Source organism: Diceros bicornis, chromosome 14 (assembly GCF_020826845.1).
Source record: "Diceros bicornis minor isolate mBicDic1 chromosome 14, mDicBic1.mat.cur, whole genome shotgun sequence".
NCBI lineage: Eukaryota > Metazoa > Chordata > Mammalia > Perissodactyla > Rhinocerotidae > Diceros > Diceros bicornis.
Window position 1 is genome coordinate 16,947,014 of NC_080753.1, and position 23,895 is coordinate 16,970,908.

The 23,895-nt window shown below is 38.8% G+C and overlaps 1 pseudogene; it reads right to left on the reverse strand.

Moving 5' to 3' along the window:
- Positions 1-5,319: 5,319 nt before the first annotated feature.
- Positions 5,320-6,362, reverse strand: LOC131414243 (mediator of RNA polymerase II transcription subunit 7-like; annotated as a pseudogene).
- Positions 6,363-23,895: the final 17,533 nt, after the last annotated feature.

The following is a 23,895-nucleotide window of genomic DNA, read 5'->3' on the forward strand; positions in this document are numbered from 1 at the left end:
GTACAAATTCAACTATACTGCAATTTTTCAGAGAGAGAACATTTAAATACTGCAGGTGATTAGTAGTGTTTTCACTAACTTTGAAATAAAACATGCTCAGTTGGCCAGGCATTTCTGTAATGATGGCATTTTCCACATCCTCAAAGAAACCAGACAATTTATTTATATTTTCAATAAAATACTGACAAAGAGAGATGAATCATCTATACAACTTTACTATATATAAATCCATGTATGTTTTACTTTATGAGTAATTTAGATGATTTCCAATGTTAATTTTGACTATGCATGAATTACTTTGTAAATTGACACTACCATCTAGCTCATTCTTGTAAGGAGACAGCTGTGGAGCATAGTGAGTAGAGAAAGACGTGAGAGGTAAATATATTTTTTAAATATTTTAAAACACGTTTTAAAAATATTTTTAAGCATCTGACCAGCCTCAGGTTCAGACCTCAACTTTTCCCATTTCTGTCATACCAATTTTTGGTTGAACCATTCATGTCTTATAGAAAACGTAGTGGTTCGAATATTTAGGAAATATCTTTGGACACTTCATAAATGTAATAATATTCTACTGTAAGATTGCTCAAAAGGTGACAAAAGCAATTAGATTAAAAGGTATGATATAACAAAAATATATTTGCTAACATGCTGCTTGTCAAACAGAAAAAATGGTTGCAGTGAGTAAGTGTAAGGAGCTCTCATCTCGGACATCTCAGACCCTCTGTCAAGGTCACACCACTATCGTGACCACCATCAGCACCATAATATTCTAGGACAGACTCTCTTTCATTTTCAGACTATTTCTCAGTGAAACAGTGTATGCATAGAGGAAATTCACATTTAATCACAGTTTAATTTTCTATCTTGAGAAAAGGTAAACAATCTGAAACGCACCACTGATTTGGGGGAAAATATAGCCATTTCTGTGACAATTCTACAGAGATAATGTAATGCAGTGTATAAACATTTTTAAATGAAATGAAATGTATAAACATCTTAAAACTGTGGAATAGATACTAATCATTATTTTAATCTCTCTATGTAATAAAATCAACCTAGATATTTAAGCAGGAATCTATTGTGTATTTTAAAATAAGAAGGTATTTATTAACATCAAGATGAACTCATAAAGAACACAAAGGATGACTTAGATCACCTCTACCTGGAAAACCTTTGTGGTTTTTTCATACATGGTTGAAGATCATATTTCCATGGGCACACAATGAAATTTTCAACATAGTATGATACTCGTATGTAAAGGAACAATTTGTTTTTCTAAGATATTAAAGTTCACCTCTCAGCTTCATTTCCCAATCCTAACCATATTCTATTCTAAACAGAGAAAAAGAAACCTTTGTTTTGCAGTTTTCCTTCTTATTCCTATTGGGTTTAGAGGTCATCCAGCAGCCACTTGTAAAGGATGGGTTTCGATGCCATTTCAGCCCCACTTTTCAGTTGGTTGCATAGGGTTGCAGAATATGATTTTCTTTTCTATTTTCAGGTTTCTCAACACTCCCAACCTGGACCATAAATCTTCACGTCTACGCCGTTACCTACTCACAGTAAGATTTTTCATGGGAGCCCTGTGGTGTCCCTATACTATTTATAAAGACATTACACATAGAGCACATGACGCTTTTTGAAAAACAATTTATCTTCTCACAACAACGTTATAAGTACCATCGTCTGCACTTAACAAATTAAAAAATGAAATAAAATAAAACTAAGAACCTAAAGTAAGAGTATGTGCAAAGAATATGAATCATAAAACCAGCAGATAGGGTCTGAAATCTTACTCTTTAACTTATAAGACACGTGATTTCAGGCAAATTAATTTCTATTCACTTCAACTTCATTTTCAGGGAAAAAAGACAAATAACAATATAATACCATCCTTGTGGGATTGTTGTAAAAATTAATAGCATAAGTAAGGAGATAGGTACATCACAGCTGTCACTATTGCTGTTCTATCATTTATATTACCATAATCCACAAATTATAAATATTTGCTGGGATTTAAGGATTTGTCTTGAAGTGAAAAGTAACAAAGAGGAGAGCAATCTTCTATAGGTTATAATTTAATGGTCAAAAGGAAAGGTCACTCATGCTCAAAAATTACTGCACCATAACTCAACTTTTCCCAATACCCAATACTTCGTCTTCAAATGTAGAAAGCCGGCTGTCAAAACACAAAAGATATTTGAGGAAGATTTAAACCAAGGGAGAAAGTGACGGGAAGAAGAAGGGTGGCAGATAAATCTATCTTTTCTCCCTTGGACGTTCTATTCTGAGATACAGTGTCTCTTTGCAGATGTCACTAAGATTAGTCAACTGCACTTGCCACAAAGCTACTGCCAGCTTTGCGATGCACCCTTTTGCACGTGCTCGCCCTCCTTCCTTATCTCCTTTCTCCCCCATCCTTGCTTCTCTGGAATTGCACTCTGAGATAAAGTTAACATACAAGTTCTTGCCTCAGGCTCTGTTTTCCAAAGAATCTGAGCCAAGACAATATGCTAAAATAGAATCTGCAAAGAAAATGTTATGCCGTGGGACCAAAATTATTTATACTTTTTATAGTAGGACCAGAATTATATATTTCTCAACCTTACATTACATGATACATAATGTATCAACCATACATTACATTAATTAACCCAACATTACATTAATTAATTATTATCTGTCTTTCCAATGGCCTACAAGTTCAATCTTCAGTTGAGTGGAGACCTCACGATAATTATCTTTCTCAATCATAGTGGGTGAAATCTATGAGGACTAGAAAAGTAGGTTCCATCCTAGTACTATTTAGTAGGTTATTAAACACAAGGGGATATGACTACTGATTTCTCACTCCCAATTTTCTCCATATTAGTTAATTACTTCATTATTCACTAAGCTTCTCAGGCAGAAGGCTAGGAGTCATTCTTTAGTCCTATCTTTTCTTTTTCTTTCAGAATTTAAGATTTCCCGTGGAATTTTAATCCTTTAATCCACCCACACACACACACAACACAAACCCATAAATTCATATACAAATAATGTTCTGACTCTTGTAACAATGTTATAATGTGATTTGCTTAGTTTTTTACTGCACAAGGATTTGCAAAGCAACCAAAAATTGGTTTTGCCCTTCTTAGCCTAACATCCTCCTCAAAAATATAAAAGGGTTGAGATCAAAGAAGGAAAAAGTTTTCTTTGGAGAGTTGCTCAAATGTTATGCAATGTCCAGCTTGCTCCCCACCACGGAGACGAGCAGGCTCCCATTCCCCTTCAATTTAAGTCTGGACTATGTCTTCCGGAGTCTCTGGAGCCCAAAGGTCTACACTAAACACATGCAAGAAAAAAACAAAAGATGGGGCTGGCCACCTCGTTGCCTGTCTAATAGAGAGATGTCTACTTGGGAACAGCCTGCACTCCCAAGATTTGTAAAGGAAAAAGATCCATGAATGTTTCACATATTGGGGAACGGGCCTGAGGCCATTTTAAACTGGACTTTGCCAGCTCTAGGGCTGCAGACCTTAATAGAGCAAGTCCCTGAAGAATGGTATAATGGAAACCAGGGACTGAGGGAAGAGTCAAAAGTGGACATCTGGGAAAAGGTATTATCTTTATCAGTGATTCTTAATCTTGAGCATGCATCAGAATCACCTGAGGGCTTGTGAAACCACAGCTTGCTGGGCCCCATCCCTAGGTTTTGATTCAGTAGGTCTAGGACAAGGCTTGAGAATTTGCATTTGTTTTGTTTTGTTTTGTTTTGTTTTGTTTTGTTTTGTTTTGGTGAAGAAGATCAGCCCAGAGCCAACATCTGATGCCAATCCTCCTCCTTTTTGCTGAGGAAGATCGGCCCTGGGCTAACATCCGTGCCCATCTTCCTCCACTTTACATGGGACGCCGCCATAGCATGGCTTGACAAGCAGTGTGTCACTGTGCACCCGGGATCCAAACCTGCAAACCCTGGGCCGCCGCAGTGAAGCGCACACACTTAACCGCTGCACCACCCAGCTGGCCCGAGAATCTGCATTTCTAACAAGTCCCGAAGGGATGCTAATGCTGCTGGCCTAGGCCAACACTTCGAAAAACACTGACCTACATTAACAGAAAGGCTGACAGAGATCCTCAGATACAGGGCAGACTCTTCACCAAAACCTTGGAGGGAAAAGAGAAGAAAACACAGAAACAAAATCTCAGTGCTCCAAACAAGTTGATTTCTTGCTCATATAAGGTCAGATCAGATGGGACTGGCTTGGTAGAGTTAACGAAAGGCGGGCCTAGTCCTTACAGTCCTTCAAGGACCCAAACTGACTGACACTATACCCTCTTCAAGTGGCTTCCAAAGTTATCCCGGGTGTGGCCATCCAACCAGCAGATGAGAGAAGAGAATGGAGGACCACGCAAGAAATTTTGGGAGGAGGTCTGAATTCCTACACCCATTGCTAAGAACTTCCATTGCTAAGAACTTAGTCACATGGTCTTACATAGATGCAAGGGGAGTGGGAAAATGTAATCCCTGGCAGGGCAGTCATATCTCAGCAACATATGTCAGGAGAGCAAGAATCTCCAGTGAACATCTAGCAGTCTCTGCCACAAAACCCCCTTCCCATGGCAGGCTTCCAGCCTTAAGTCTAAGTTTAGCTTTGAAGGAAATGTATAGTTAATTACATAGACATTTTAATTACCAAAATGAATGTTTGCAACTAAAAGTGACCAAAGGACATACTATTTGAGTGACCGGAAAAAAGTTAGGGGACCCATCAGGATAGGGACAAGAGGATGGGATAGTGTGTTTACAGGAGCAGTCATGAGGAAAAATAAAACTGCTGTTTTAAAACTCTGTAGAGTTCCTCTCTTTTAACATGTTACACTAAGTTTTTAGAGATTAAACAAATTTTTAAGTGAAGTAAATCTAAAGATTTCATAATTTCACATTTATTATACAGCTTGATATCCTTTATTTATCTATCATTCTTAAAGCAAATAACAAATTGACTTTTCACTGATGAAAGCTTGCTGTTACTGAGGATATTTTTAACCTTTTACTCCAACTCCAAAAACAGGAATGTTCCATACAATAGCAGCAAACACTTTGCTTTTTAAGGCGATTACGCTTAATGCAGGTGTACTCATTTGCCTATGCTTGCCATAAAGCAAAAATTACTGCCTGCGACATCTCATAATTCATAAAGTTGGAGAGTCAAGCCATTCACATGACTTCTAGTTATATCTCTTTTAGGACTGTCTAAGAGCAAATTAACTAATATATGATGCTATTTATTAAAAGAGAAACAGAAAAACAAGAAGAAAAAGAAACATCCTTCAGGGTCTTTCATTCATTTCATCAATTAAGACGCACAAGACAGCATCTTTCTCTGTAACCCGGTCTCTCCTGTGAGCTGAATTTCTCTTTGTTGTTCATTCTGGCCACTACAATACTTTCTGTCATCAGCAGCATTGCTTCGGTTTTTAGTCTCATCCCTGTTTCTGAGGGGGACAAATCATCAGGCAAAGAAGCCAAGCAATTTTGGATCATCTCAATGCTTTGTTCCAGATGCTTTTGAAACTTCTCAGCTGTTTCAAGACAAGGATGGTTCTGCACCTCCACCATGACTCTCAAGGTCTCTCTTACTTGGTAGGGTCGGTATTCATTTATGAAAGGATGCACAGGGACAAAGAGCAGCTTAAGATCTTCTAGTTTCTCTTCTCCTTCTGTATTCCCAGGGCTCCTTATCAAGAAATCTAACATGTCTAAGAAATTAATAAGGACAGACGTTTTGAGTTTTCTCAGTTCTTTCTTGTGATCAAACTGCATAGGATGAAGCTGTTTCATGTCCTGACTTTCTAAAGGGCAGGTGATAAGATCATCACATTGGAACTGGTTGTTAAACATCAAATACAACTGTCCTTTATAGGAGGTGGAGGTTTGGGAGCTAGGCCTTCTTGAATATTTTCATCTGTACACTCCTTGATGTACTGCATGGGAGGTGGTGGGAGGCACTCACCTGCTATGGTTCACCCACTGTGGAAGATCGAGAACCTCAAGCTCTAGGTTTACACTGATAGCTGCTTTCACCACCCTTGCCAACATCTGACTTCCAGACTCCTTCTCCAGAAAGAAGCCACTGATGCTTTTTTTTTATTCCTTTCTTTTACTTACATGTCACATCTAGTCTATTAGTAAATCATGTTGGCTTTCCCTGCAAAATATTTCCCAATTTATTCCATTTTCCTCCATTTCTGCTGCTCTAAACCAAGACCAAACCACCCTCACCTCTTGGCCTGTCACTGCAAAAATCCTTAACAGGTCTCTCTGCTTCCGATCTTGTCCCCAACCCCTGATTCATTCTGCATATGGCAGCCATGCCTTACATTAATTCATGCATGTTATTCCACTTTCAACAGTTTCTTATTGTTTTTAGAATAAATCAAAACCCCTCCGTCTTCTCTCACTCATCTACTGTGCTCTTCTGCTCTAACTTAGCTCTGACCACAGTCATCAAAACCCACAATAAAACAATTTTATTACAACCCAAACCAGTTAGGCATTTTATTCAAATTATAATGGAACATATTCTTATGGAGTTCTAAATATCCAAACAAAAAAAGCTTCATGAGATCAAGAATGAGAGGCAAATTTGAAAAAGCTTGTTAAAAATGTGAGCCATTCAATTTCTAAATAATCACATTTTACAGTAATTGAATTATTAATTTAAAAAGACATATACATATCAGGGCAGATAGTACTGGGATAGAAAGTGATATGTGCTCAAGAGTAGACGGTGCATTCGTCTTGAGTATCATTTTCTCAGTATATATTTGGCTTCTATTTTGCCCTTCTCCTTTTTCTTCAAATATTTTTTTCCTTGTTACTTAATGGCACTATTATGACATAAAGTTTCAAGCTTTTGTGTCCAAATTCAGCCACACCATCAATACTTATGGCTCCTCAATGCTGTGCCAAGCTCTCTTCTAGATGCTAAGAATACAGCAGCACATACATGGTCTATAAGTTGTCTTTTCAATGACAACAGGCACGTAGTTATCATCATATTCATCGACTTGTTCATGATTGAATTTGATCAGTAATAATTACTGATTACAGTAGTCTCTTTAACAGCAGCATTAGTAATTATTTTTTTAGGTTAAAGAGACTTCTGTCCACATGACAGTAGCTTGATAAATCTTGTTATTACCAAGCATCATATCTTATAGGTAATTAGTTTATCTGCAGACTTGTGAAGTTCAAATGAAAGGAAGGGGTAGTAATTTATGATCACAGAGAATGGGACTGCTAGGTTGGAACCCCATAGTCTTAGGATCAGAGAGCACCAACAGTGTACACAGAAAAACAAATGACACACAACTGTTGGGTTATGGCCAACAGAAGAGGTGAAAGAATGTCAAATGTAACGCGTCCTCTACGCCCTCCTCTGTCTCCCTCTCCCTCTCTCTCTCTATCTTTATCTCTATCTCTATCTATCTCTATCTCTATCTCATTCTGTCTCATTTTTCCCCTCTGTCTACCCAGGGCAAAACTTGTAATTATTCTCAACTCACCCAGATATCTTCTTTTTTTAATTATTTTCTTATTTTATTGCTTTTTAACTTCAGGCAATTAGCTAACAGGTAATTTCCAAAAAAGATAAAGAATATAGAAACAATAGAGCAAATTCTCACTCTCGAGATACTTTCTCATGGCCCTCTGAGGTTTTTGCACTCCATTTCTCTTTTTTTTCAATAGTGTAAGCCCTCGTACTGCAACTTTCTTGTCAAAGCATTACAAGAAATAATTAAACAATAGGACACATTGTTAAAAGATCGAAAGCCTCAACTCACGATATCCAACTTCAATATCCAGATGGAGTGTGTCACATGTGATGGAGTTAGGAGTTTACAGTCTTCTCTGGAAGGAACTACAAAAGAAGATGGGGGGTCAGGAGTCTCTCAACTTTGCACAGAATCAAATTATCTTAAGAAAAAGGAATATAGATATGTCGCTTAACTCCTCTGTGCCTCAGTTTTTTCGTACTTAAACGGAAAGGTTTGGACTTGGTAATTAATATAATAATCACATGATGCTCTCATCATACACTAAGGTGAACACAACTGACTCCAAGCAACCTCGCCCAGACCGACCTTAGAAGCAACAGTCAGCCCCGGGCAGAACTATGAAGAGGAGGTTGTTAATATGTGACTTTTTAAACCAGGATTCTCTGTGCCGTCTGTTTAACTATGTATAAATCTGTCCCTCCGGTATTTGACTGTTAGGGTTTTGTATTATAAGAGACAAAACACAAAATCTCTTTACAGTATAAACTGTACATAACCTATAGAAAGAATCCAATAATACTCACTTACACCAACATTTTAGGCACTATGTTCTCTCCCAGGTTTATTGGGATTTTCTTTCTTCCTTCTTTCTTCCTCTCTTTATGTCACTAAACATTAATTGAACCCATGCTATGAGACAGATAGTGTGGCACGTGCTGTGGACATGAGAATAAATGAAATATAATTCCTACCCTCATACTGCTCATTTCTTACAAAAGAGACAGGTTTATTGTTAGTTAATAATAATAAAACATGAAATAGAAACAGAGAGAAAGAAAGTGCTCTTAGAAACATAGAAAGGGGCAATTAACTTTATCTAGGAGTTTTGGAGAGGCTTTCACAAAGAAAACTGTATTTAATATAGAAGCATATGAGAGTTTGTTTACCAGGCAAAGAAAGATCTTTGTGTGTCCTGGGGAATAAAGGAAACATTACTATCAGGGGGACAATCATGAGCAAATATACGAAGAATAATGTATATTTTGTTGTAGCCAGAACTTAGAACAAGAGGCCAGAGATCAAATTTAAAAGATTATAAATAGACTTCCCTCCACACAGAGTAATTTGTAGTATATCTTATAGACAGTTTGGAACTAGTGGAATCCTTCTTCATGCTGTATTTTTATAAACACCCCTGGAAGTAGAATGGAAGATGAACAGATTGGGGGAAATCAGTTGGGAAGCTATTGGACGAGTTCAGAGGAGAATCAATAAAAAACAGGAAAAGAGACAGGGCACTATCTGAGAAACAGATTTACGGTAGAATAAGGTGCTGGTATCCTGAGGACTACGGAGGAAGAAAAACTGTAAAGATAATTCAGATTTCAACAGATTGAGAGAATAAGTGGACTGAGATGCCATTAACTATTACTGGGAATATGGGAGCGGAAGCTACTCTAGGACAGAAAATAGTGAGTTCAGTTTTAGATACATTAGATTGTAAATGCCTGCACAATATCCAGTAGTTCATTGAACAGATGTTTCTGGGCCTCAGAAGAAATGTCAGAACTGGAAATGTAGGTTTTTCACATTGAAACCACAGGAGTAGATGAAATGACATAAGGAGAGCATGTAGAGGATGAAGGAAGATGTTGAAATGATAAGGATACTAGTTTCTTTTGTTTCAAAATGGTAAATAATTCAGGATCTTTATAAAATTTAAACTATACAAAAGTCATAATCTAGAAAATTTACCCTTATATCCCATCCCGCTGTAACTCCACTCTTCATTAATAACCATGGCTCAGCATTTACAATTAATGATTTTTCTCTGATTGTAAAATAAAGGACCCCATACTGATAAGAAACTGATAAAGAATGAAAAGTATGGTGGCCCGGGGTTCACCAGCTCAGATCCTGGGCACGGACATATGCACCGCTCATCAAGCCATGCTGAGGCAGTGTCCCACATAGGGCCACTAGAAGGATGTACAACTATGACATACAACTATCTACTGGGGCTTTGGGGAGAAAAAGGGAAAAAAGGAAGATTGCCAACAGATGTTAGCTCAGGGCCAATCTTCCTTAAAAAAAAGAAAAAGAAATTTCTGTTTCAAGTGTCCCAGAATTCTGAATTCTATAAAATAGAAAGCTATTTCCCTTGCCTACCACTAATACGGAGCATTATAACAAATTCTGAGAGGTAGACAAAAGCAGGAAAAATCCACTTCTCCAACTGTACAGTTGCACTTCAATATTCTTGGGGGATAGGCTCCAGAACACCCTCACCCACCCACCGTGGATACCAAAATCTGAGGATGCTCAAGTCCCTTACATAAAATGGCATAGTATTTGCATATCATATAACTTACAGCACATCCTCCCGTATACTTTAAATCATCTCTAGATTATTTATAATACAATGTAAATGCTGTGTGAATAGTTGTTACACTATATTGTTAAAATAGGTCTGTACATGTTCTGTACAGGTCAACCATCATAGTCCTTTTGGTCCATGGTTGGTTGACTCCATGGATGTGGAACTCACAGGTACAGAAGGCTGACTGTACAAACACTTTAAAAAAAGGAAAAGAATAGAGCATAGCTGTCTACATATAGATATGGATTCAGTCATTAAAAATCTATGTCAATCTTTGCTAAACTTGAGGGGAAACATTAGGCAGCAAAAATCTTATTTTTCAAGAGTTGTCATAACTTATTTTACCTTCAAGGCCAACTTGTCTGAAGGGAATCACGACCTACCAGGCCTTAGATGATGGAGCCCCTCCTATATCCCTGAATGTACCTCCTACTACCTTCCTCCTTGGTCACCCTGCTGCAGCTTGATTTGACCTCTTTATGTTCCTCTAGCCTCATAATTGCTTTACTGAGACAGGACATGTTACTCTTACTACCAGAAATACCTTCCCCCAGGTGTGTACATGTCTTGCCACTTCGTTAGGACCTTTGTGATATTGTGATTTAAAATAAAAAATAGGGGCCGGCCCGGTGGCGCAAGCGGTTAAGTGCGCGCGCTCCGCTGCGGCGGCCCGGGGTTCGCTGGTTCGGATCCCGGGCGCGCACCGACGCACTGCTTGGTAAGCCATGCTGTGGCGGCGTCCCATGTAAAGTGGAGGAAGATGGGCACCGATGTTAGCCCAGGGCCGTCTTCCTCAGCAAAAAAAGAGGAGGATTGGCGGATGTTAGCTCAAGGCTGATCTCCTCACAAAAAAAAAAATAAATAAAAATAAAAAATATATAGTTGGTCTTTTACCCCTTTGGGGCACAGAGTACTAAAAACCCTTGGAATTTCCTAAGAGAGGAGAGCAATAAAGGCATCTTTTGTTATGTTAATGAAGTGATTTTTGGAAGGCACCTAAGGATGGAGGCTGGTTACCAGTGGAAAATGGCCATGTGATTAGAGGGTTGGGACTTTCAGTCCCATCTTCCTAACCCCTGGGGAGGGGAGAGGGGCTGGAGGTTGGGTTCACTCACCAGTGGCCAATGAATTAATCATCCATGCCTATATACTGAGGCTTCCATAAAAACACAAAAGGATGGGGTATGAAGAGCTTCCAGGTTGGTGAACACATGGAGATTTGGGGAAAGTGGCAAGCTTGGAGAAAGCATGGGAGCTCCGCCCACTTCCCACATACCCTGCCCTGTGCATCTCTCCCATCTGGCTGTTCCTGAGTTACATCCTTTTATAATAAACTGGTAATCTAGTAAGTAAAATGTTTCTCTGAGTTCTGTGAGCTGCTCTAGCAAATTAATTGAACTCAAGGAGGGAGTCCTTGGAACCTCCAAACTATAGCTGGTAGGTCAAAAGCACAGCTAACAACCTGGGCTTGTGATTGGCATCTTTAGTGGAGGACAGTTGTGTGGGAGTGAGCCCTTAACCTGTAGGATCTGATGCTATCTGAGGGTATAGATAATGTCAGAATTGAGTTAAATTGTAGGACACCCAGCTGGTGTCCTAGAATTGCTTGTTGGTGTGGGGAAATTCCCTCTCTCCCCTACATTGTAACTGGATGTAGGATTCTTAGTCGTGTCGGAAGAGTGGGATTTGCCAGAATGGCCCTTGGCTCATGGAAGCGTGTGGTTTGGGAAGAAAAAGGATGAAAAGGTGGAGGATGAGGAACCTTTGATTCCTGGGTGGCCACTTGATCACTCACGGTATGGAGCAGCAGCTATGCTGCAATCAGTTACTAAAGGTAAAAGTTATTGTTATCTAAAATAACTAAAGGGAAAATTAAAAGAGAGTACTGGGTCAGACCCTGATGCTAGACCAAGCTCAGATTTCAGTGGGTCTCAACTTTGACCATTAGCCTTAAAGCTGCCTCCCAAGAGAAAATCTGCAGGGACAACAGAAAGTACATCTAAGACTTCTGGTCACTAAGCAGGTAGTCAAAGTGGAATAAGGGCAAAACTAAGAAACTCCTGAAACCAGGGGGTACAGTGTAAAGGAGTTGTTTCATTTGTGTATCAGCACCATCAGCTTCCTAAGGAACCTTTATTAAAATGGTTATGAAAGTAAGTCATTTAGGGCTGTGTCTTGGGTTTTGAGTGCTGCAGAGTGGAAGAGCATGTTTCGGTTGATACAGTACCCGCAGCTCACTGTGGGACAATCACAAATGACTGTATGTGATCCAGACACACAGGGGGTTGTTCCCAAGGGAACAGCCAGCTTGGTGTACCAGACAAAAGCCACTGCAAGGTTTGTTTACTCTGAGAAGAGGGACTCTCCATCACCCCCTATAAATGCCAAGTAGAGCACCCCAGATGAAGCAGATGATATGCTTCTTATGCAAAGCCGTGTGGGACTGGCTTTACCATGACCGGGATTTCACTCGCTGAATATGCCCATTACCCAGATCACGGTAAATGCTGTGACCATGCTTTCACATGGCCATCGCAGCATAGAACTTTATTGTTGCAAAACCGAAAAACAGTTCCAGAAGCCTTATCAAATTTGCTGTCTCAGCTTCCCCTCAAGGGTCTTACAGATGCTAATAAAAACAAGAGAATGGGAAGAGGCCCAGGAGAGTCAAGGGACTCTTTCCAACAAGATAAAAGCTTTTAAAGTGTTATTAAGAAATAAGATGAGTAAAGCAAATATTGATGGGGTAAAACAAAGAAAAAACAGAAAGGGGAGAGTCACAGGACTCATCCGGCAGGGTGGAAATCTTTGGATGGTTTGTAAGAAATGGGATGAATAAAACAAACATTGATAGGTTAAAACAGAGGTTTTAATACAGCATTACCTAAGGTTGGGTGGGCCAAAGGGACCTCCTGGTGGTACCCCAACATTAAAGGGGTCCAAAGAAGTTTGCTCTATTTACCTGTTTGGAAAAATTTTAAAAGTTGAAAGGTAGAGATTAGTGTGAGAAGCCTGACCAGCAATTGCTTGGGACAGTGGTTAGGTAGATTAATCAAGCTAAAAATTGACAAAAGGGCAGGGTCTCTTGGCTCAACTCCTCATTGGGGACCCAAAGCCTTTTACGCAAGAGTAGTTAAAACGGTCAGGGGGTGGAGAAGAGAAGTTTCCAGGAGTCCTTGATATGAGAGTCCCACAAACTGTGATACCAAAACACATTAGTGAAGCCCTGACTCGGGCTACAGTTAGATTGAAAGAACGTAAAAATTTAATGCTTGATAGGATTACGGAAATTGGAATGTTTAAGTAGGCTTTATGTAAACAAGTTTCGTCTAGCTTTACCTGAATGTTTTCTGGCAAACATTTTCCCTATCTAGTATTGTAAAATCAAAACTTGCTGATGAAGTCCTAATGGAGGCCACAGATAAGAATGTAAGTGTTGATGAAATTAAGTTAAAGTTTATAGGCAAATTGATGTGTTTGAACTGGCTTACTTCGTGAAGTGGTTGCCTTTCTTTTATCTGATTGTATTATGGGAATGGAAATTGTATCTGATTGGGGAATATTTCTCCTATCTAGTGTTGTAAAACAGAAGGCACGTAAATCTGCCCTTCAGGCAATGTTAACTGGACTTGTTAAATGGGAATCAGTAAGATTGCCTGAGCCCACATTGTGGAATAGAGCTGGAGTGCTGGTGGGGACAAATTCTCTGTGATAGCCTTGTGTGGAGCCTAGACTGTGGCTTACAGCAAAAGCCCATGGGCGCCCCCCAGCGACAGCCGCTAGGACTTTGGGCTGGAGAATGTCCATTTGAGGGGCATTTACTACCTTGCTATCAGACATTAATCGAAGCTCCCTCAATGACTGGAAGACACAAAGTGATCTTAAAGCCTGAAATAACCATAACGTCTAGGACGGTGTCAGAGAACTCTGTAATGGGGATGGCAGTGTCCAGAAGAGTTCCATAATAATATAGAAATGGGTTATACAGGATCTTGTTATTGGGAGAATGCAAGGAGGAGATACTGATAAGCAGGAAGCCTCTTTTCCCCTGGGACTAACGCTAGGACTGTGTGAGGAGCTGTTGGCTTCCATTGTCACTTGAGCAGTGGCCTATAAACAGCTCTTAACTGACTGACAAAGATGTGGATGCCAGTTCCAAGGTGAATGGACAGCCTCCTGTTTGTGAGGCCACCACTCTGATTGAAGAAGATAAAAACAGATCAGCTTGGTGTGCTGAATTGCATGCTATTTTCCTAACAGTAAAGGAAGAATTGAACAGCGGAAAAACCCCTGTGTTTCGTTTTTTACTGACTCACGGGCAGTGGCCAATGGCCTGGCCATATGGTCAGGCAGGAGGGCAGTGGAAACTTGGCCTATTAAAGGGATGCCCTTATGGAGCACGATCCTATGGAAATGAGACAGGTACATTAAAGTAGGACATGTTGATTTCCATCAGAAAAACTCCCTTCCAGGTTTGGAAGGTGGCTGGAATCGACAAGAGCTATCCCCCATGTGCTTACTTGAGGTGGCCACCTGGGTCTATGAATTGAGTGGACATAGGGGTACTGCAGCAATGCAGAGATGGCCTAATTTAGAAATAGTCTTCTTGTACCCTGAGGCACAAAATGCCAATAAGAACTGTTCTATCTCCCAATGAGAGAGACAGAGACTGCAAATGGCTATGTGGCAGATTCCCTGGTGGGAAGACCCTGAACACGGCTGGCAAGTCAGACTGGTGCTGGTAGCCATGCGGGGCTCCAAATGGACTCTGGACTGGTCTTTGCTTACCTAGTGGTAGATGCAAATGCTCAGAATGCAACAAAAGAACCAGAATAGAAGATAGTGCACAAGGTTGGATGGCTGACTGCTATTTCTTCAGACCAAGGAACACACTTTACAGCCTATAATGCCCAACAATAGGTTGAGAGATAGCCTCCTCAGAGTAATAGCTTGATAGAGAATTGGAACAGGCAATTAAAATATTGGTTGTCTAAAATGGAGAGATAAAAGCATGAAGGGCTGGCTTACACACTTCCATACATGAATGAGGCTAAAGGAGTGTCCCCACTAGATTTCTGTTTCTTCTTATAGATCTGGGGAAAGGGGTGGGGAAGGATGCTAGTATTGCAGTGCAAATCTTGCCAAGGGGGGAGGACACTGGTATTAAAGATTGTACCTTTTTTTCTTTCTTTCCAACATCACCTCAACTGTTTTTTCCCCTCTACCTGATGCAGTGGTCATAGGATCAGGACTGCAAGTACAAGGGCTGGATATAGGGATGATTTCTAAGAAAGGGATGAAAAATGGGTTACCTAATGAGTGAAATCCAACATTATATTAACACTTCGAAAGAGTTCCCGAGCAAGAAATGATATTATCTCTTAGGTCAATTATGCCAGGTGTTGGAAAGGGTGAAGCCATATATTGCTGAGACCACTCCTGCTTTTGGAACATGACAAGATCAAGTGGAAGCCTACAAACCTGAGTGGCCTTGCCCTGGGAGACATTTTCATGTAATATGATGATGGACTGGATAGGTATTAAAGACTGAATGATTCTATTAATATGTCAGTATCTTTTGACTTTTATGATTGTTTTGCTATAAAGGATCCATGTTCAAAGACCAGAGAAGGAACTGTGATATTATGATTTATAATAAGAAATATAAATTAGGTCTTCGTTCATGGTTCCTGACACAGAGCTCTTAAAACCCTTGGAATTTCCTAAGTGATGAGAGCAGTAAGTGTCTTTTTTTATGTTAATGACATGACTTTTGGAAAGCACCTGGGGATGGAGAGTGGATGCCAGTGGAGCCAACCATGTGATTAAAGGGTTGGAACTCTCAGTGCTACTGTCCCCCCTATTTCTGGGGAGGGAAGAGGACCTGGAGATTGAGTTCAATCGCCAATGATTTAATCATCCATGCCTGTATAATGAATCCTCCACAAAAACACAAAAGGATGGGGTTCATAGGGTTTCTAGGTTGGTGAACATGTGGAGATTTGGGGAAAGTGGCCCACTCCGAGAAAGGGAAGCTCTGTGCCCTTTCCTCATACCTTGCCCTATGCATCTCTTACATCTGGCTATTCCTGAGTTGTATCCTTTTACAATAAACCAGTGATCTAATAAGTAAAATGTTCCTCTGAGTTCTGTAAGCCACTCCAGCAAATTAATCAAACCCAAGGAGAGGGTCTTTGCAACCTCCAATCTATAGCCTGTGGGTCAAAAGCACAAGTGACAATTCAGGCTTGTGATTGGCATCTGAAGTGGAGGGCAGTCTTGTGGGACTGAGCCTTTAATCTGTGGAACCTGATGCTATCTCCAGGCAGATAGTATCAGAATTGAGTTGAATTGTAGGACTCCCAGCTGGTGCAGGAGAATTCTCATTGGTGTGGGAAACACCCCTCCCGCATTGGAGTTGGGTATAGAACCCTTAACCTTGCTCAAATGTTGGTCACCTGCTCAGACTTTCTCTGATATCTCTCTCTGTCCCTCCCTCCCCCTCTCTCTCCCTCACATACACAAACACAAACACATCTCTATCTCATCTCTTACCTATCTTCTGTTACTGTTATTGCTATAACTATACTATAAAGTTTTTGTTTATTGTCTTTCTTTCCCACAAAACTGTAAGTACCATGAGGAAAGCACCTCTATCTTACTTACTGTTGTATCCCTAGTCCCATGGCTCATGGCAGGGGCTCAATCTTATACAAGAATGAATGAGGAAATAAATGAATTTATTGTATTTTAGACTTCAAATCTTCTGTCTCCATGACATTCTATGGACTATGGAAGAAATAGGCGTATATTTGCAAAACAACTTACAAAAACAGTTCTCTTCTCATTTTGCCTTTAAATTGTAGAATTTAGATATGTTCAGAATAAGCCCCAGGGCCGGCCCCATGGCTTAGCTGTTAAATGCACGCGCTCCACTACTGGCGGCCTGGGTTCGGATCCCGGGTGCGCACTGACGCACTGCTTCTCCAGCCATGCTGAGGCCGCGTCCCACATACAGCAACTAGAAGGATGTGCGACTATGACATACAACTATCTACTGGGGCTTTGGAGAGAAAAAGGGAAAAAAAAGGAGGAGGATTGGCAATAGATGTTAGCTCAGAGCCGGTCTTCCTCAGCAAAAAGAGGAGGATTAGCATGGATGTTAGCTCAGGGCTGATCTTTCTCAAAAAAAAGCAACAACAACAAAAATAAATAAATGCTAAGCCCCAGCCTCAGGGAATATAAACTGAAATATAGGACTTATTCGTATATTCCTATGATGAAATAACTAGAATACAAACTCACAGACAGGTGGAAGGGAACTCTCACTAGTTTTTTTTTTTTTTATTACGCATTTTCTCAATCAATAAATCCTAAAACTACCATATTGTATATAAGTTGGTGAGTATTTTTAATATTAAGGATGGAGTCTCACACTCAAAATGGTGGTGAACTAATGATTAGTATTTTTAGATTCCATATAATGAAATAATATCAATAAGTGGCTAAATTATTGTTAGGTTAGTCACCCTTCCACATTTTTTTTGGTTTCTTCTTTGGTTTTTTTTTTCAAAATGAATATAGCTGAAAATGCTACACTGACGAATTTTTGTTTCAGTTGTTTCCAATAAAAACAGTCACAGCATCCATATATGGATGAATTAATAAAAATGCATCTCAGTTTCGGCTATCTATTGATATATCAGTCTAATACTAATTCTGGATCTCCCAAGTAGATTAATATCTATTACAAACAGTCTCTTATGTGTTTTCTTGAGTCCACTAAAAATATGTAGAGAGAAAAATAAAACCTACTGACAAACCTACTTTGTGCCAATCACTACTAACAGAACTCCTCTCATTTTCTTTTATCTTTACAATGTAAGTATCCTCAAAGTATAAATGATAAGTTGAAGCTCAGAAAAATTATCTAACTTGCTCAAGTTTTTAAAAACTAGTAAATTTCCAAATTGATATTTTAAAAGAGCTCTAATTCCAGAGGTCTCTGGAATTGTATAAAGAGATACAACTATGATTTGTCAAGAGGGAAAATTGAGGCACAACTTAGAGAAATGACTTGCTCTGAATTACAAGAAGGGTCAGTAATAAAGTGAAGAGATATTTGCTTTTTCCCGGTGGAATTTAATTCTCTATGCATACATGTACAAAATTTTCACAATGACCTTCCATATACAGGACACAAACTTTGAATAGTTCGTCTAATAGTATTTCCCTATAAACGCAATGACCTAGATTTACAAGATGCTTGGGGTTGAGTATTCATTCTGTGTCACAGGAAAAGTCAAAGGTAACCAGACTTGTAGAATTTAGCTTCATCGCATGTTATTCTAAAACTTGGAGCTAAGTAGCGCCATAACAAAGCATTCTCTCATCATCCTTAGATTCCAGGAGAGAAAAGAGGAAAGTTAATCTTTGTAGGGCAGGAGATCTTTAATTGAGTGTTTTTCTCTTTTGGATGGTCCAGGAAGGGACAGAATGGTTGTCTCTGACTTAGATATTACTAAACTGGAGTCTTCCTGGCAATATCAAAACTTACCAAGTCAATCTGCCCTCATGCTTATAGCCAAAGATAAAATTGTACAAAAGTCATCTGAGGTGGGAGAGATCAGAAAAAGGTCACCTATTTCCATTCCCAGGTGTGCAGCACTGCACCTTTCTACTACCTCACATGATCTCAGAACCATCAACCACCTTCCCCTCCAACACCTGTCCTCACCCAACAAGTAGGAACAGTGGAAAAAGGCAAGATGTAGTCACAACCTTTATTCCTATGGCACTGTTATTGTAAACAGTAGAAGAGAAGGTTCTGCATTGAGGGGTGGGGGGACATGATACAATTGAGCCAATCCAATCAACTATGCTTATAAAAAACTAATAAATATTTTGGAAAGGATTCAATGTTACTCTTAATGCTGTTTTTATTTTACATGCAGTTTCATACCAGGAATCCCATATGCTATACATACAGTTTCAGACACGGAAAATAACCATGCCTTGCTAACTTTCCAGAGGATCCAAAGAAATTTTACACTGACATAATGGTAACATGAATAGCATTTCTATAAATGATAGAAGCTAATATTAGAAACAGAGAAGGAATAATATTGGTTGAATATTTCATCAAATTTATTATTTAGGAATGAATATAAAATTTATTTTCTTCAAATTGTGTATTGAATTTTACTCTCTTAGAAAGATCATTTATTTAAAGGTATATTTATTTTTAAGACATAAAATTAAAGTTATTAAGTATTCAAAGTTATAAATAGTTAATATACTCCTTTGTGGTACACATCAAAATTAAAATCTTGTAGTCAAACACAATTTTCTCAACCAAACAAAGAACCTTGGGGAAAAAGAAAAGATTTTAAAAAAAAAGGCAACAACAGCAGAAATCTTTACAGTGAGGCTAATATATTTTAAAGAGTTAATTATAATTTTCAATCACTTTTTGTGATTAATAAATATATTTTTATGGATTATGTACAGTTTTAAAAATGAAATTAAAAGATGCTCTTTAAAAGCAGGTAGATTTTATAAATGCTTCAGAGTTCTGGCAGTATAATTTCTCGCTAAACAATTCACTGAATGATTGATATAGTGTTTGTGGAGTGAAATGCACAATATTGGAATTATATTAAAAACATATGACTTTCAAAAATAGTAATCCACTCCATTTCAAAATTCCAATATTACAATGCCCCAAAACAGTTATTCTATTTAGTTAAATGTAATTTTTGCTATTCGAACCATGTCTATTTTATTCTTTTTAAGGAAAACAATTGCAGAAAGAAATGAAAAAAGGAAAGGACGGAGGGAAGGAGGAAAAAGAACATAGAGAAGGAAGAAAACAAAACAGGCAGAAAATCGCCAGAACTAAGCATCTCTTTTATTGGAATAGAAACATTTTTAAAGGGCATGTCATATTTTTAAATGAATTGTCATTATGATGTGACGCAGATGAATGGTGAATTATAAAACCATCCCAACAGGATTCTCAAAATTTTCAAATTTGGAATGGCATAGGATTTTTTTTTTTTAATTACGAAAGCAATCTTGATGCAAAATTCAAATTGCAAAATTTCCCCTGTTCCACTGGCAGAGATCATTTTTCCTAATGTGAGACAATGATTTATTGAAAATTTTTATTTGTTCTGGAAGAATTCTAAACGGAAAGAGCTGAGTGAGACCAGCGGCTTGCTTCCAGGGCGTGACCTTGGGTTATGAGGTAAAGCAGACACTAATGGAAACTCTGAATGGCGGTAGAAGCAGAGCAGTCATTAATAAAAATTATGTCCAGAAAGTGACAGGAGGTACTTTATTTTCCAGCCTGAGACAGAAGTACTGTTAAGAGAAAGACGTGGTGAATTGATTGCTGGCAAAATGCTGTGTCATGTAAGTATTTTAACCTAAGTTTGTGACCACAAGATATTACACAACCTTCGTTGGTATTGAAGTCGTGTTGAAGAAATAACTATTTTTTAAAATTGTGTTAGAATACACATAACATAAAATTTACCATTTTAGCCATTTTTAGGTGTACAGTTCAGGGGCATTAACTTATGTTCACATTGTCGTGTAATCATCACCACCGTCTGTCTCCAGAACTTTTTCATCTTCCCAAACTGAAACTCTGTAACTATTAAACAACATTTCCCATTCCTCCTTCTCTCCTAGCCCCGGCAACCACCATTCTATTTTCTGTCTCTCAAGTATTTGACTACTCTAGGTACCTCATATAAGCAGAATCATACAATATTTCTCATTTTGTTTCTGGCTTATTTCACTCAGCATAATACCCTCAAGTTTCTTCCATGTTGTAGCATGTGTCAGAATTTCATTCTTTCTTAAGGTTGTATTCATTGTGTGTATATATAACATTTTGTTTATCCATTCATCCACGAATGGACTTTTGAGTTGTTTCTACCTTTTGGTATTGTGAATAATGCTGCTATGAACATTAATATACAAATATTTTTCTAGTCCTGGCTTTCATTTCTTTTGAGTATATACCCATAAGTAGAATTGTTGGATCATATAATAATTCTATGTTTAATTTTTTGAAGAACCGCCATACTGTTTTCCACAGTGGCTGCAACATTTTACATTCCCACCAGCAATGCACAAGGGCTCTAATTTCTCTACATCCTCACCAGCACTTGTTATTTTCTAGACGTGTGTGTGTGTATATATATATATATATATATATATAATAGCTATCCCAATGGATATGAAGTGGTATTTCATTGTGGGTTTGATTTGCATTTCCCTAATGATTAGCGATGTTGAGTATCTTTGCATAAGCTTACTGGCCATCTATATATCTTCTTTGAAGAAATGTCTGTTCAAGGCCTTTGCCTATTTTTTAATTAGGTTTTTTGTTGTTGAGTTTTAAGTGTTGTTTACATTTTCTGGATATTAATCCTTTATGAGATATATCAGTTGCAAATATTTTCTCCCATTCAGTGAGTTGCCTTTCACTCTGTTTTTTTTTCCCCCCAAAGCCCCAGTAGATTGTCGTATGTCATACGACTTCTAGTTGCTGTATGTGGGACATGGCCTTAGCATGGCCAGAGAAGCGGTGCGTCGGTGCACGCCAGGGATCCGAACCCGGGCCACCAGTAGCAGAGCGCACGCACTTAATCGCTAAGCCATGGGGCCAGCCCCTCACTCTGCTGATAGTGGTCTTTCATGGACATTTAATTTTGATGAGGTCCACTTTATTTTTTCTTTTGTTGCTTATGCTTTTGATGTCACATTCAAGAAATCATAGCCAAGCCAATGTCATGAAACATTTCTCCTATGTTTTTCTGAAGAGTTTTATAGTTTTTGCTCTTAAGTTTGGTTATTTTTTGTATATGGTGTATACATTTCAAGTTAATTTTTATATATGAGAAGGTTCCAACTTCATTCTTTTGCTTATGGATATCCAGTTTTCTCAACACCGTTGAAAAGATTGTTCTATCCATATCAACTGCTCTTGGCACCTTTGGGTTGTAATCCTCTAGTAAGAATCTTTAATGACTCTCTATTAAAATACTAAAACATATGGTTCATCCATACTAAGGAATATTTTTACCATCTTTAAAAATAAAGAGGTAAGGGGACCAGCCCCGTGGCGTAGCAGATAGGTGCGTGGGCTCCACTGCTGGCAGCCCGGGTTCAGATCCCAGGCTCACACCGACGCACTGCTTGTCAGGCCATGCTGTGGTGGCAACTCATATAAAGTGGAGGAAGACGGGCGCAGGTGTTAGCTCAGAGCCAGTCTTCCTCAGCAAAAAGAGGAGGAGTGGCATGGATGTTAGCTCAGGGCTGATCTTCCTCACAAAAAAATAAATAAAGAGGTAAGAGCCAGCCCTGATGGCCTAGTGGTTAAAGCTCGGTGCTCTCACCACTTTAGCAGCCAGGGTTCGCTTCCCAGTGGTGGAAACACACCACATGATTGTCAGTTGCCGTGCTGTGCAGTGGCTCACACAGAAAAACTAGAACGACTTACAACTATGATATACAACTATGTACTGGGGCTTTGGGGAGAAAAAAAAAAACAGGAAGATTGGCAACAGATGTCAGCTCAGGGCGAATCTTTCCCTGCAAAAAAAAAAAAAAAGAGAGGACACTGGATGATTCTATTTAAGAAAAAAATGAAGCAAAACTAAAACAAAACCATATGTTCTAAAACATATGGTTAGATTTTTAATAAGAGTATTATATTATAAGGGTACTGGTATTAAAAAAATAAGATATATGTATATAAGAAAATATGTGTGCATATATGTATAAAAGGAGACCAGAAAGATGAAAACCAAACTATTAATGTGAGAGTGGGAATGAGTGGGTAGATGTTTATTTTCCATATGGTGTGAATCATTTAAAAAATTACAAATTTTTGTAGCTTTTATAATTTAAAAACTAAAAATAAAAGTATACATACATGTCTATATATACATATAGGATTGTTTATATTTCTAGGAAGGGGAGCACTTTTTCTAGGATGTGAGTAACACCTTAAAGACTTAATAGAAGAACATCGAAATCAGTTAACCAAAGAAAAAGAACAGCTTCAGAGTCAAACAGACTTGTTTTTTAATTTGGGTCCTAGACTTTTCAAATGGTATCAGACTTTGGAAGTCATTTAGTTTCTTGGTTTTCCCGTGTATAAAATGACAATAAGAAAAGAACCTACCTTGCTGAACTGTTTTAAGGATTATAAGTAGCATGTGTAAAGAGCCTGACAGGTATCAGTTTCCAGTGAAAGTTAACAATGTCACCAAACACTTACTCTAAGGACACATTAGTGCCTACAGCTCAGCGGGCTGAGGCATACTGATAAAATGCGATGGGGAAAGAGACCAAGTTCTGGAAGGAAGAAAAGTAAAGGCTTATCATATTTTCTGGAAGGCTCTTCAGTTCCAACCTTATCTTAGAAAAGCAGCTTGCTCAAAGCCATGCTTGGTTTACATGACTTCCCTTTCACTTAAGCTGTATACTCCCTTGGGCCCAACGGCCCCGGGACACTAATCGGCCTGGCGGGATCTCCCTGGAACCCAGATACAAGTTTCTGTCCCGCGCCCTCCTCCTCTCCTATCTCCTTCTCCTCTTTTGTCCTTTATTTTAATTTTGTATAGTGGGATAACAGCTACTGCAGTCATTTCATTAGTAGTGAATTTAGGGAAACCTGTGGGACATAATCCTTTCTTGGTAAGACTGTGGAGAGTGATTATTTT